The sequence below is a fragment of the Leucopleurus acutus genome (assembly GCF_964270905.1).
Source record: "Leucopleurus acutus genome assembly, chromosome: 18".
NCBI lineage: Eukaryota > Metazoa > Chordata > Mammalia > Artiodactyla > Delphinidae > Leucopleurus > Leucopleurus acutus.
Window position 1 is genome coordinate 47,626,801 of NC_139160.1, and position 15,966 is coordinate 47,642,766.

The following is a 15,966-nucleotide window of genomic DNA, read 5'->3' on the forward strand; positions in this document are numbered from 1 at the left end:
TAAAGCAAAAATAGTATCTAGGAAATTATGGTTTATAACACGTATAAGTAAAATATATTAAGAAAATAGCATAAGCAAAGTGAGAGGAAAAAAATGACAGTATACCATTGTAAAATTCTGACATCATACAGGAAGTGTGAGAAGTTAATGATGTATGTTGTAAACCCTAGAGTAACCACTAACAATATAAAACAAAGAGCTGTAATTAATAAACCAAAAGTGAAGATAAAATAGAATATTAAAAAATAAGCCTAAAGAAGGCAAGACGCATGAAAATAATAGCAAAGAACATATGAGACAAATAGAAAACAAATAGCAAGTTAGTAGATTGAAACCTAATCACATCAAAATGTTCAATGTAAATGATCAAATGATTCCAGGTAAAAGCTGGAGACAGTAAGATTGTATTAAAAACAGTAACACCCAATTATACATTGTCTACAGGAGAAAAAGGGGGATACTACATGATGATGTAGGGGTCAATTCATGGAGAAAACATAACAATCCTAAATTTGTTTGCACCTAATAACAGAGCTTCAAAATACATAAACAAAAGCTGATAGAACTGAAAAGAGAATTAGAATAATTCGCAATTGAATTTAAATACTTAAAGCCCGCTCTCCCAAAAACCTTCAGAACAAGGAGACAAAAGAAAAATCAGTTAACAATGTAGAAGACGTGAAGAACATTAACCAACTTTCCAAACTGACATTTGTAGGATATAGGTCTAATATACATATAGACTGCTCTACCCAACAATGCAGGATCCACTGTTTTCAATTGTACATGTAACCTTCACCAATACTGACCACATTCTGAGCCATAAAACAAATCTCAGCAAATTTTTAAAGACCCCAAATCATACATACCCTGAAAACCATGGAATTAAACTAGAAACCAATATAAGAAGTATCTCTCAAAATGCCCAAGTATTTGAATATTAAAGTACATAATTCTAAATAATCCAAGATCAAATTAGAAATCACAATGGAAATTAGAAAATCTTTTGAACTGAATAAAAATGTAAAATAACAGAGCTCAGAGTAAAGTGTATAGCATTACATACATTACGTAAGACAAAAGGTCTCAAACCAATATTTTAAGCTTCCATCTTAAGAAACTACAAAAAGAAAAAAGTAAACCTATAACAAGCAGAAAGAAGAAAATAATAAAGATCAGGAATCAATGAATTAGAAAAAAGTAAAATACTAGAGGAAAAAATTAATGAAACCAAAAGCTGGTTCTTTCACAACATCAATAAAATTGATAATCCTCTAGACAAAGTGATCAAGACAAAAATACAAAAGTCACAAGTCACCAAAATTAGGAATAAAGTGTTAGCAGTGCAGATCCTACAAATATTAAAAGAATAAGGTAATATGAACAACCTTATGCCAATAAATTCTATAACATATAAAAAGCCAAATTCCTTCAAAATCACTAACTAAGAAGGTTCACTCAAAAATTAATTTATAATCTGAATAGCCCTATATGCATTAAATAAATTGAAAACCTTCCTAGAAAGAAAAATAAGCCTCTAAATCCACACGAATTCTCTGGTGAATCCGTCCACACTTCCAAGGGAGAAAAAATACCAATTCTACACAAAGTATCCCAAAAACGAACAGGACAGAACACTTCCCAAGTTATTTTCGGAGGCTACGAATACCCTGAAAGAAAAATCAGATAAAGACACTACAAGAATAAAAGCTAACTTTTAAAAAATTCTGAACAAAATATTAGAAAATCAAATATAGCTATACATAATAAGATAATGCATCTAGACCAAGTAAGGCTTATACAAGGAATAAGGAACGTCTGGTACAACGTTCAAAACGTAAGCAGTGCAATTAATTCACTGTATCAACAAACTAAGAAAAGAAATTATATTATCCCAATAGATATAAAATAGCCAGAAACCTATAATGTACTTAGAATTAAATTTAATTAAAGAGAAAACAATCATTACAAAAAGATATTAAAATCTATTTGAAGTATAAAAAATAAGATTGAACAAATGGAAAGACAACCATAGTTTTGAATTGGGATGATAAAATGAAATAACATTAGAAATAGAGATAACATTAAAATATTAATTGTCCCCAGATTATATATAAATTTAGTGCAATTAAAATCACAATAGGGTTTTTATGTATCTTTTGCGCAGGGGAGGTGGACAATGAATACAATACTCCTAAGACATGAATCCTAGTTATATGTCTGAGAATATCTAAGAAAATCAGTTTTAAAAGGAAAAAAACCCGGTACCAGAAGATGTGACACATATATACAATGGAATATTACTCAGCCATAAAAAGAAACGAAATTACGTTATTTGTAGTGAGGTGGATGGACCTAGAGACTGTCATACAGAGTGAAGTAAGTCAGAAAGAGAAAAACAAATGTCGTATGCTAACACATATATATGGAATCTAAAACAAAAAACAAACGGTTCTGAAGAACCTAGGGGCAGGACAGGAATAAAGACGCAGACGTAGAGAATGGACTTGAGGACACGGGGAGGGGGAAGGGTAAGCTGGGACGAAGTGAGAGTGGCATGGACATATATACACTACCAAAGGTAAAATAGATAGCTAGTGGGAAGCAGCCGCAGAGCACAGGGAGATCAGCTCGGTGCTTTGTGACCACCTGGAGGGGTGGGATAGGGAGGGTGGGAGGGAGACGCAAGAGGGAGAGGATATGGGGATATATGCATACATACAGCTGATTCACTTTGTTATACAGCAGAAAGTAACACACCATTGTAAAGCAATTATACTCCAATAAAGATGTTTAAAAAAAACAACCCAGTACTAGCATAGGATATACGAAAACAACTGTGGAATTTATATTTACTGGGAAAGGGATTCATTACCTTAAAAATGGTTCTGATACAATGGACTGGATATGCATCTGAAAGTAAGAAAAAGTGGACCCCCTCCCTCCCCTCTCATACCACATATACAACTAAAAATTCCAAATGGACTAAAGATAAGATCAAAGTGGAAAGAAAAATTAAATCTAAGTATAGGACATTACATGTTTATTTTGCCAATGGAGAAAGTCTTTTAAAAACGTAAAACAAAAACAGGAAACCAGAGAAACAGAGAGGAAAAAAATTGATTATATTAAAATTTAAAATGTTAGGGACTTCTCTGGTGGTGCAGTGCTTAAGAATCCACCTGCCAATGCAGGGAACACGGGTTCAAGCCCTGGTCCGGGAAGATCCCACATGCCGCGGAGCAACTAAGCCCATGTGCCACAACTACTGAGCCCATGTGCCACAACTACTGAAGCCCACGCACCTAGAGCCCGTGCTCCGCAACTAGAGAAGCCACCGCAATGAGAAGCCTGCACAGCGCAAGGAAGAGTAGCCTCTGCTCACCACAACTAGAGAAAGCCCGCGCGCCACAACGAAGACCCAACAAAGCCAAAAATAAATAATTTTTTTAAATTTAAATGTTAACAATATCAAAAGATACTTCTTAAACAGACAAGAGGCCAAAGATTAGTTTTTGAAAAAATTATCTGCAATGCAGGCATCAGACAAATGGTTAATAGCTGTAATATATAAATAACTCTCACAAAAGAACAATAACCAAATAGAAAAATGAACAAAGAATAAAGGGCAACTCTTAGAAGAATACCAATTTACCTACAAACATAGGAAAAGATGCTCCAGGTCACTAGAAGTCAGGAAATAATAAACTGAAGTTAACAATGAGATATCACTACACAACTATCATACTAGAAAAGTGTCATCTATTGCTGATGGAGTTTATGGGAAAGGGTATTTCCCTGCATTGCTGGTGGCAACATTTTGAATCAATAACGCCACCCTGGTGATCGATCCCACAAGTCTGTAATATAAAGATATTTATTACAATATTGGTTTTAGTAGCAAAAACTGGAAACAAAGTATTGCCCATCAGTAAGTTAACAGACTATAAAATAACCATACCTTGCAATATATACAACAGTTTTGTTTATAATGGATTAGAGTTCTTGCAGCTAAGTGGAAGGATTTCCCTTAGGCAGGACGAAATGAAAAAAAAGAGTCTCCAAAAAATAATCTCATTTTTGTAAACGTGATCAAAAAACCATGTGTGCAGATGCATCTATAACACTTATGGATATGGAGAAAAATACTAAGACACATAATACTGATAGTTATGATGAGGGTTATGAGGGAATATAATGCTATTGTTGGCTAGAGGAAGAAGGGAAGCTAAGTAAAAAAAAGAGAAAGGAGTTCACTATAAAATCAAGTTTAAAGTCTCCACACACGTGTACCTACTTTTATCAGAGAGAGAGATTTGTAAACCCTGCCCAACAAGTGAGTTTCTGCAAAACACAGCTTATTTCCTATAGATCTTAAGTGGTAATCCTTTGAAAAACTAAGTCATAAAGGTAAGAATAAATTCACATGTAAATATTATAAATATCTAGCTTTGAGTTGGTTGTAAACATTAAATAATACCTTTAAAATGTATATACACATTTTATGTACAGTAAATGTGCAATATAATTTTTGAAAGAGAAAACACTTAGAAAACCACGTTTAAATGGAAAAAGGTTTTCCAAAGGTTTTCTGATAAGATTGAAAGTACTTAAAAGAGACTATAACATAAATCTAAGAATATCTAGTGTATTATTTTTAGGCATATAAAAGATCTACATGAAGAAAATAAACTGAAGCAGAATACACTAGCATGGCCCTTCCTTTGGGCTTAACTGTGCTGCATTTTCCCCAATCTGCCTATACGTTGGGACAAAGCCCATGTTCTATTTATCTTAGTATTCTCAGCACCTAACGTAAGCCCTGCTATGTGCTAAGTGATGAAGCATCTCCCTAATTTCCTTCAGAGTATGGATGCATTCCAATTGCACAGTCTCTTCTAGGATTAATTGGGTTGATCTCTCCGAGCTGTTATATTTGGGGTTTTATATACCCCCTTAAAGTATGTTTTGGAAGGAGATAAGAATTCATCCAATAATATTCACTGAGCAGCACCTCTTTTGTGCAATGTGGACTTTCAAAATGTTGGCTTATTAAGACTAAATGAAAGTTAGGAAGACAGCAGTGGAATGAAATGGGAACACATTATTTTACTGGTGTTGGAAATCAAGGTTCTAGTTTTGACCTGGCTACCTTCTAGCTATTTTACCTTCACTGTGTCCAATCTACATTATAGGATTGTCAGGATGAAACTAAAACCACTCTGTAAACCACCAAGCACTAAGAAATTCTTTTTTTGCTGGCCCCTACTTCTCAAGAATTCTAAACTGTCTTAATTACAAAGCTACTTATACATAAAACACAACTGCTTCAGCCTGGAGCCTTGGTAGAGTCCCAATATACTCAACAGAAAGTTCAGTGTACAATAAAAATACCGTCAATGCTCTTTATAGACTCATTAAGAGTTCATTTCTTTCTTATTATACAGTCTCTCAAAATGAAGTATCTCGTGTGTTTGCTTAAGTGTCCTGTATTTATACCTACAGCAGAAAAGCTAATGCACATTCCAGAGGATATCACTCTTTAAATATTCAACCACTCTACCGTAAAGTTCCTTTCTAAATATCCCTTCAACTGACTCTGACCTTCTGTAAAACTGATCGATTTTCAAGTTTTCCCTTCCATTGTTCTTACACAGAAAAAAAAGATTTTATTCCTATATGTAAAGGCTTTTGGTCAAGGCTAAAATTCCCAACATTTATAAATAAAACATATATCAAACCTCTTCAGCAATATGCAAAACTTTTATTAGATAACTTCATATAAAGTGTACTTTTAAATTTTTATTAATCAACCACCATTATTTTTGTTTATCCAAATAAACCTTCTCTAAATTCACTGTAACACTGTGTGCCCTACTAGCCAAGCATATGCCGGGATCTATTTTTGGAAAAGAAAATTTTCTGGTGATACAGCAAATGACAGAAGTTCGCCAAAACACCATAAAGCCATCAGCTCTAAAAGATAACAGAAAAAGAGGTGTGAAATCACCACAGATGCCAAAATAGCTGTTTTTAATTTGCTCTCTTCCACTTGCAGGTTTGCTGTTTCTTTTCTATAAAACGTAAAACTTTTTCCATGAAGGATTTGTGCCACCTATCCACTTTCAAACCTTGAAACCTTTGATTTCCCAGCTAGGAGCAATTTTTCTCCCCTGCCTTTTGTTTAAGCAACTTATAGCACTTGATCCATGTATCACAAATTACTTTGAATTATAATTTTCTACAGAAGTCTTACTTCTCCTACTTGATTTTCAGCTCATTGGTGATGTCTTACCCATTTTCATATATAATTCCAGATACATGGTAGGAGCTAAATAAGCATAAGTCCAATGAGAAAGTAAGGCATTTTTTATACAGATAATATGTTTTTATTAATTTTATTATGCCTCTGACTTTAATAGCTTTATCAAACAGAATGCATACTGGCCAGAATTTATTGGTCTACTATTAACATTATGGAACATCCTGTAGCAGTTGCCGCCCAAAATAATTTTTTGGATTAAGTCTCTTAAACACAGAATTGGCTTCTACACTGAAGTAAATATTCTAGTAAAGGTATTCTAGTAAATGTATATCAATATAATCTACAAATAAAACAGCCTCTAAAGACAATATTTATTTGTACAATCTCCCATTCTTTTGCTCTAATTCTCTACAATAAAACTAATTGGAATAGCATATTTAATGCTGAAGGGAGGTAAGAGTAACACAGAGGACAGTTGAAAGGTTTTCCAGTCTTCAAATCTTTGCTTTAAAGCTAACTGGTTATTGATAATGATGGCATTACTCTGTGAAAATCAGTTTCCACGTCTATTAAATAGAAACCATAATATCATACACATGTACTCAATGAATATTTAATAAAGGAAGGGAGGAAGGAATCTCATGTTTCTAATATATAATGCACTCCAAAAAACTTGTACAAGACTCAAATATGTGTAAGTCAAGGGACTAGACTTACATTTTAAAGGACACCCATTCCCAGAGACAAAGGAATATTACAAAATCTGTAATTATACACAATCTATTAGTGTCATTAAAAACAGATGTATAGCATTTTGTATGTTCTGTCATCTTATTATTTTTCTACAATTCATTAGCTTACCTCCACTAAGCACTTTCAATAAAGATTCACCAATTTTCAGCACACCTAATGATTTCTTTGTCTCAACTGGATAATAAGCCCTGTTTATCAAAACCAGAATCAAGATTTTCATTTTCCCCTTTTTCGACTCAGTTTGTTAATGAAAGGCATAAAAACAGTAAAATTCACAAATAATTTTCGAAATTATTATCAAGAATGGCAAAATCAGGGCTGGGGGGAGGGGAAGACTGTTACGTGGCCCCATCTTACAAGAGCTTAAAAAAATTCATTCATTCATGAACTGATGATATTCGTAAGTCAAAATCCAGTGTACAAAAAGGTACTTCGGCGGTCTCCACATAGAGTATTCAAAGTGTCAATTATTTGAAAGTCAACTAGACATGCCTGTTTACTAAATAGTACATATTAAATAACCTAAAGGACTTTCCTGGCAGTCCAGTGGTTAAGACTTCGCCTTCCAACGCAAGGGGTGTGGGTTCGATCCCTGGTCGGGGAGCTAAGATCCCACATGCCTCTCAGCCAAAACACCAAAAACATAAACCCGAAGCAACACTGTAACAAATTCAATAAAGACTTAAAAAAATGGTCCACGTCCACAAAAAATCCTTACAGTAAATAAATAAATAAGCTAAGAAATGAAAAGCACAGTGCCTAATTTCTGTACTATAGTAGCTGCACAATAAAGAGTAGTTGTTTTGTTGCTGCTATTCATTCTCAGTGGCTGCTTTTAAGAGAGGCCATCAATATACTAGAAGAGGGCTTCCCTGGTGGCGCAGTGGTTGAGAATCTGCCTGCTAGTGCAGGGGACACAGGTTTGAGCCCTGGTCTGGGAGGATCCCACATGCCACGGTGCAACTGGGCCCGTGGGCCACAACTGCTGAGCCTGCGCGTCTGGAGCCTGTGCTCCGCAACAAGAGGGGCCGCGATGGTGAGAGGCCCGCGCACCACGATGAAGAGTGGCCCCCACTTGCCACAACTAGAGAAAGCCCTCGCACAGAAACGAAGACCCAACACAGCAAAAATAAATAAATGAATGAACTCCTACCCCCAACATCTTAAAAAAAAAAAAACTAGAAGAGATGAAAGTTTTTTTCTTCCAGTTTTATTGCGATATAATTGATATATAGCACTGTGTAAGTTTAAAGTATAACATACACCATGAAATGATTACCACAGTAAATTTAGTAAACGTCCAACATCTCATATAGATACAAAAACATAAGACAAAGAAATTTTTTCCTTGTGATGAGAACTCTTAGGATTTACTCTCTTAACTTTCCTATATAACATATAGCAGTATTAATTATATTTATCATGTTGTATGTTACATCCCTAGTACTTATTTATCTTATAACTGGAAGTTTGTACCTTTTGAGCAGACTAATATTTACTGAGCACTAAGTATGTACAAGGTTCTATATACTGGATGCTTTGCAGGCATTACCACAATTCTGATCCTCAAAAACATTCTGCAATGGTGACATTATATGTTCTTGTTTTTGTTTTTATTTACCAATGAGTAAACTAAGACTTGCAGAAGCAACTTGCCCAGTTAGACAGCTAAAAACTGGGTAGCTTAAGGTTTCAAATCCAGTAGTATTTAACTCCACTGCAAGGCTTCATTTGGCAAGGAGAAAAAATTTTTCAGGAAAATGTAGTGAATTGTGGAATGATTAACAGACATAAATATACTGACTAGAAATGAAAAGTCAAGGGGAAATGACCATGATATTTGGCACTCAGCTACTGAAAGGACAGTCATATGGACTGTACTCCTCAATTTGTTCCTTCATTAAGTATTTTAGCACTATATGATCAGCCGCTATGTTAGAAGCCATGAAAGTAACTATGAAGAAGATTCATTTCCTGCTCTCAAGGGGCTTATTATTGGGAAGGGACAAGACAAATCAACAAGCAATTACACCGGAAGGAACATCGTGTGTTATGGGGCCATAGACTACAGACTGGAACCTGGTGTATTCTTCAAGCAAGGGATGATAAATAAGAGTCCCACAGAAAGTGATGTTTACAGTGATAGTTGTAACATGAACAGGAGGTAGGCAAGGTGTATGTGTGACACGGAAAGAGTTATATTGATGAGCTAGTTTGAGTCTGTTTCTTTGCTACTGCAAGCACAGCAGTGTGCAGAGTGTGAAAAAAAAATTGTTTCTTAACTGGAGGAAATGTAGCTGGGGAGAAATTATGTAAAGTATTATTGTTCTTAATTTTCTCAAAAATGTGTGTGTGTTTAAAAAATGTACACGACCGGAAACGTGTGCATATAAAAAAATGTGTGCAATAAATTTTCAAATACCCATTTAAGATCCCCATCATCTACCTTCCTTTATTGTTCACACGTTGTATTGCAACAACATCTGAGTCTAACCAAGAGACTAAACCATAAATCAGACATAACTTAATCAACAGAATCTTGGCTTAACTAGGGATTTGAAGTTCAATAGGCTGTTCTAAATTATAGTACAACAGCACAAATTTAATGATTCCATAAAAAAAAAACATTAGGGGCATTTTCAATGACCAGTCAATAGAGGTTTCAGTTGACTCACTGAAGAAGTAGCCTGGAGGTTTATAATCTCTAAATAATCCTTGCTGATCTTTATTTTCTATTTTCTATAAATGATCATGGAAACTGTATTGTCATGTATTTTCCTTTGGAAAAGCTCAGATACTTCACCTGCATTATATAAATGTTAACAGTCAGTAACTTTTATACCAGCTACATAAAAACTTTTTAAGAGTGACTTGATCTCAAGGTCATAGAGCAAATCTCTGGTGAGACAGGAATGGAATTCATGACCTTTGACTGCCAGGAGTTTTCTACCCACACTCGGAAATTCCTTCTCCATAAGCGTAATTTATATGCTCACTTTGAGAGGCTGGAAAGTTCATCCCTTTTAGGGCAGGGGGTGGGGGGACGGGGAGGTAGTGGTTTTCCTGTCAAATCAGTTGACACACCAATGCTTTACAGTTTTACAAAGTGATTTTTACCTACATTATTTCATCTTACCCTCACCACAGCCCTGTAAACTGCATATGATTTTTCCCATTTTAAAGACTCAGAGGCGTTAAGAAATTTAACAAAGGTCATCCAGAGTTGGTAAGCAAGAGAGCCAGGCTCAAACTGCAACATCTCTGCTTAAATCAGTCCTGATTCCAGGATGTATAATCTTAGCAGACACCCGATTATGAAACGAATGAAGGTTTTCTTTACAGTTATTTATTTCATATTTTACAATCATTTACCTTGGTTGTCATGTAAGTCTGTTGGTTTGTTTTCTTTGGGGCAGGGCTGTTTTCATGTTTTAAGTCTGCTTGCTAAACTAAAGTGAAAATAGTATTACTAAACATAGAATTTGAAAAAACAAACTCGGCTTGTTCTTCTCCTCTTTTATGCAAGTGGGAAGGGGGCTTTTTACCATAATTCGTGGTCATAACGTACACGGTTTATGTATGGGGTATGTACCTAGACAGGTAGAGAATATAAAAACTCACATTCATAAATATAAATACTATGTATGTACACATATATATGTACATACCTAAAATAGTGGCTATATTTTTATATATGGTATATACATACACATCATGCCAGCAATTATTGTGAAAAGCCATATAGACCGTTAAGCACGGTGAATGTAGCACATGAAACACAATTCCTGGCTGTGGAGGCCAACAAGTTGTGATAGTGGCAGCTTCTATGGCCTCTGATGGGGGTGGGAAAACTACCCCAAAGCTCTGTAGTTTTTCCCCTCGTCTTCCACGCCGGAATACAGCAGCAAGGGCTTTCTGCTACTGCATCTGTACCTAAAAAGCAACACTGTTTGGACCAGTCCAATTACTATGCTTTTAGTAAAATTTCAAAAATATATACCATTAAATTAGCCACAAAATAAAAGTATGACTTTGAGTTGGAAAAAAAGACAGGAGGAAAGCCCATCCCAGAGCACAATTCTTTGAGTGAATATCCTGTAATCTACTGCCAGACCAAAACAAATTTTCATTGGAGCAGCAGAACTACTCAAGTAGCCACTTTTATGACAATAAACACCCCAAAGCGAAAAATCCTTTTGTAACATAATTACTGAGAATATATAGAGAAAGTAACCATTTAATCCACAGCATGTGTTCCCTACCGCAAGAACTCAAAAGCTGACATCGGATGGGGTGTCGCTGCTCTACGGCCTGACAATGAACTCTGGCCAGCTGAAGTCAGACAGTTCTCTGGAAGGGCCTGGGATCTAGAAACCAAGCAGGTCTCACAGAGCCTAAGGCTGCTGCCCTTCTGGGCACAGGGGAGGGCCATCTGGTTACTTGCCTTTTGATTTGGGGACCCCTGGTTGCGGTGGATGACTTAAGGCTGTGGTTATAGGGTGTTGCCAGGGATTTAATCTTAATATTTTCACCCTTACATTTTGTCCATACGTAAGACTGAAAGGCGTGCATAATGTGTAGCCTGAAAAAATAAATAAACGTGAATTTTAAAATGGAAAATAAACGAACACTGGGCAAAAATACAGACATTTCCACTCCAGTACCACGTGGTATTTTCAAAATGTAAATGACGAAGGTGAGCCACTGTCATCTATTTTAGGAGTTATTCACAAAAATGAAAGTTGTTTTCTAAAAGAAAAAGATAACCATGGCGCTGATTCTGAATAAAACTCTTTGGAGATTTTTAGCTCTTGTTCATTAATCAACATGGAAGCACAAGCGAGGAAACTTATTTATCCAAAAAAAAGAATAACTTTTCAAATAATTTTGTGCCACTTCTAGTTTTGCAGAATACAAACTTCTTTGTATTAATACACAGATCATCTACAGCTAGATTTATGAAGTTGACACTAAGAGGACTGTTACTCTCACAATATAAAGAAAACAAACCATTTGACGCCCCAAATTTAATGTGATTAGTCTCATATTAATTCGCAGAAATATGAAATTCCACACTTTCCATTTTGTACCATGATGAAAATATCCAAGACGTTTATATGTTCAACTAGTTAACATCACCTCACTAGTCAAGTTACTCAATACTCTAGATTAGCCAATCCTGGCTTGAGTTCAAAATGCTCTCATATGGGCTTAGAGGCCTAAGCACTTATGCCATCTTTATGGGGATAGAAAACACACCTATATTTAAGAACAAATTATTTCATTACGTTGATAGCAGCCTGCTTCATGATATGACATCTAAAACTCACTCTGAGTCTGCTGAAGTGCATGTTTACCTTTCCCAGGAGGCCGGAAAGTAATCCCCGAGGAACATAGATTTTTTTTAAAACGACCAGAACGCTAACGCTATTACATGCCTGATGGGTGCTCTTCGGAATGACTGTCAAGCATCCTGATTTGTTTTTCCCTTGGTCTGGGGAGAGAGAGCGCACCAGTGTTTGCAGTCCCTCCCTTTCTGTACACACATAGGCTGCAGCTGTAGTAAACAAGCGCCAGCCAAGAGTTGCTGCTAAGGTCAAGGTCTCAAATGCTATACCAGGACCAATTTTCTCCCAAATGACATTCAGTTGTGGAAAAGGAATTTTCTGGAGAAAAAAAAAATATTAAGGGCCCATTAGCGCAACCATTTTCATTCAGTAAATAGTAATTCAACGCATTCCAAAATAAAGTTTAGCTGACAGAAGTTTCTTTTAAATATGCATTACTAAGTAATAGATAAATAACTGAAGCACTTCAAAAAACAGAAACCCCTCAAGGATGTTTCGTTACCTCACACAGCTGTAGTAGTTTTAGTACATAAGTGATTAAAATTTTATGTGAAAACATCCCAACTTTTACCAGCGCAAGTATATTTCATAATAGTTATGAATTAGAAGGTAAAAATAACAAATCTCTTCCCTAACTACATTACAAATTTCTGTCAATTCTTGTATGTTCAAAACCCTCTCTCCCCAACTCGGACTCTAATTGACCAGGCTGCAGCCATAAAGATGTAACTTATGCAACCGAATGTTTGTCCTTCAGCCTATTTCTAAGCTTCTAAAGTTAAACATTTTCTAGCCTAAAAGTATACCCCTTTATCACAACCAATTTCTATGTGGTTTTCAAAAATGTAAACAACATCTGAATGAGGTCTGCAAATAGCACAACCAGGCTTTTTTTTTTTTTTTTAAGGTGAGGGGTCACTGTTTTTACTGAATGCCAATTCCAAAGAGCATTTCTTAGAAGATGGAATACACTCACCCTTCAAAGTGACCACCCCTATTCCCCATCACAAGCTGCTGCCCGTTAAAAGCCACCAAATTTATTTCAAAGCGTTAACTTATCTAAACAACTCTATCCTCCAGTAAGAAAAGGGCATGAAGGCGTCTAGGTGGATTTGCAGAATGACGTGCGTTGATTGGCAGATGTCTACCGAAGCCACTAGATGCACACGCACTAAACGTAAATAGAGCTGCTCCTCTCCCTGGTGTTACAGGGAAACAGAGAATATTAAAGCTGATTTAAAATAAAATATTCGAGTGCTCGTCTGAGGAGGATTCTATTAGCCAGTGGAATTGCTTAAAACAATCCATACAGCACGACACTTACACCATCTGTACAGTTAAATTAGAGAGCCGACAATACTAACCACACAAACTGTTTATCCAGATTACACATTCCGTTGTACTAATACTCTTTAACTCAACACAGTCAGCTTTTATCAGCTGAATAAAGGCTGTTACTATTAAAGTATGCAAAACTGGAAGCGCAGGGTGAAGGGGGTTGGGAAGCTGCAGGGCATATAACAAAGGAATTGGTACTTTTTCCAAGCATTTGCCTCAAATGCACTTCGAAACAGAACTGTTGAGTGCACCCCACCCTTTTCCCCAAAGATAAAAGTTTTCAAAGTTCTAATAGGCAGTTCTCTACCCAACAAAAGCAGGATTGATTCTCTCCGTAGGGAAGCATCTAACGCGAACACCAACTAATGTCGCGGAGGTCAAGTCCGAGTCCTCGGAGCGAGCCTCTTAAGGCAAGAAGTGGCTCCCAGGCCGTCTCCGCGGGCTTCCCGGCCCGGGTGGCCCTGCAAAGTTGCCCATTGTCAACTCTGGTCAGGCCCCCCGTAATTGAAAATAACAGCCACGGGCCAGCCCCTGGCTACTTCCATGGACCAGGCACTGTAGCAAGTGACAGTTACACATCATTACGACCAGAGACAATAATGAATGTAGCACCAGGACCACTATTCATGCCAGCAGTGTCATCTCCGCCTTAACCCCTTCCCCTCCGCTCTCTCCAGTGCACACCCAAGCCCACAAGGCCCGGTGCGGCAGCTCTTCACCCAACTCGCTCTCTTCCTGGGGGCACACTACTTCCACAAGCTCCCCCCCCCCCAATTCAGCCCTGGTGTTTTATTTCTCATCCTTGGCAACTGTCAGGCAAGCACTGCAACCAACAATTCCACGAGGGGTAGAAAAACATTTGCTTAATTCACGCTACTTGATAAGTTCTTTTTTAAAAAAATTGCGAGGCGGGGGTGGGGGGGGGAGAAACCTCCTTTCTTCTCCACGAATCCAACCGACGCTACTTGCTCTGCAGTAGCATCGCCCTCCCTCGGCCCCCTCCCGCTTCCCAACACTTTCCCCCTTTACGAACACAGACCAACCAAAATGATTTAACTTGAGCAGATGACAGAAGGAAAATAAAACATGTTAAGAGAATACGGTCTGATCTGGGATGGCACAAAAAAAAAAAAAGAGGAGGGGGTTGTTTATTTTGATAAGAAACGGAATCGGCACAGACCTGAACAGAAGCTGCAGAGCAGGAGAAATTGTTTTCTTTCCCTCACACAGAGTCCCCCTCTCTCTCTCCCTTTCTCTCTCGCTCTCACACGCGCGCGCGCGCACACTCACACACACACACACACACGGCGTCACCCGCGCACACTCACACGCACACTCGCACACGCACACGCACGGGCAGAGCCTCTCAGCTGCTCTCTGCAGTTCTCAGGAAATGAATGGGGGGCAACCCAGGGAACTGTTGTACTTGCAAATGACTTACCCGGATCACATGATGCGCTAAATGTAGGGTGGGCCGGTGGGTGGAGGCTGCCGAGACGCGAGCCCGGGTCTAGCGGGGGGAGCCTCGCCAGGCCCGCATCGAATTACCCCGGGGCCCAGCCGAGGGGGTTGCAAGACGCCGCTTCTCCTCCCTTGCAGCCCGCAGCTCAGGAAACCGGAGAGGCGCGGAGGGGGGGTAGGGTTGGGGGGAGCGGGGGGGGGGGAGGTGAAAACACCAAACCCCCAAACAAAAGAGCTCCGGGTCCTCCTCCCCCGAAACAAAGCCCCGCCGCTGCGGGCGAGCCCCGGGGTGGGGCCGAGGGCGGGGGCGGCGGCGGGGAGGGGCTCGCTCAGCAGGCGCTAAGTCGCTTTATTGCCATAAAATGGGGCCCCCGAGCCGCTCCGCCCGAGGATTAGGAGGCGGGCTCTGAGTGTGATGGTTGAAATCCCCTGTGGGAAACTAACCCCTCCCCGCTCGCAGAGGTAGAAGGCAACACCCACTGCCCGGCCCTCGCCTCGGCGCCCGGGCCGCCGGCTGGGGGGTGGGTCCGCGGAACCTCCACCCCGCCCCACCCCTGCCCCCGCCCCCGGCCGCGGCGGAGCCTCCCGATCACCTGCACCACCTTGCTGCGGCACCCAAAATAACCTACACATGGCCAACGCCGCTTTGGGAGCCGCGGGGCGAGGGGTGCCCGCGGGCCTCGCGGCGGGAGGAACCCCCGATTTCAACTCGTCTGGGGAGGACTCGCACGGAGCCGCGAGAAAGTCCCCTCTTTTGTGTCAGCGCGCTAGGCAGCCTTAGGAAGGGAATTCGGAGACAAA

General features: G+C 38.8%; 1 protein-coding gene across 5 annotated transcripts in view; it reads right to left on the reverse strand.

The window, feature by feature from the left end:
- Positions 1 to 15,527, reverse strand: part of KLF12 (KLF transcription factor 12) — a 450,478-nt gene extending 434,951 nt beyond the window's left edge. For 4 of the 5 annotated variants that reach the window (XM_082859606.1, XM_082859602.1, XM_082859605.1 and 1 more), the window contains exon 1: positions 15,146 to 15,527. The gene's annotated coding sequence lies outside the window, so the exon portion shown is untranslated. Of the gene's footprint in view, positions 1 to 14,884 lie in introns of all 5 variants that reach the window. The other variant, XM_082859603.1, reaches the window with a different exon arrangement.
- Positions 15,528 to 15,966: the final 439 nt, after the last annotated feature.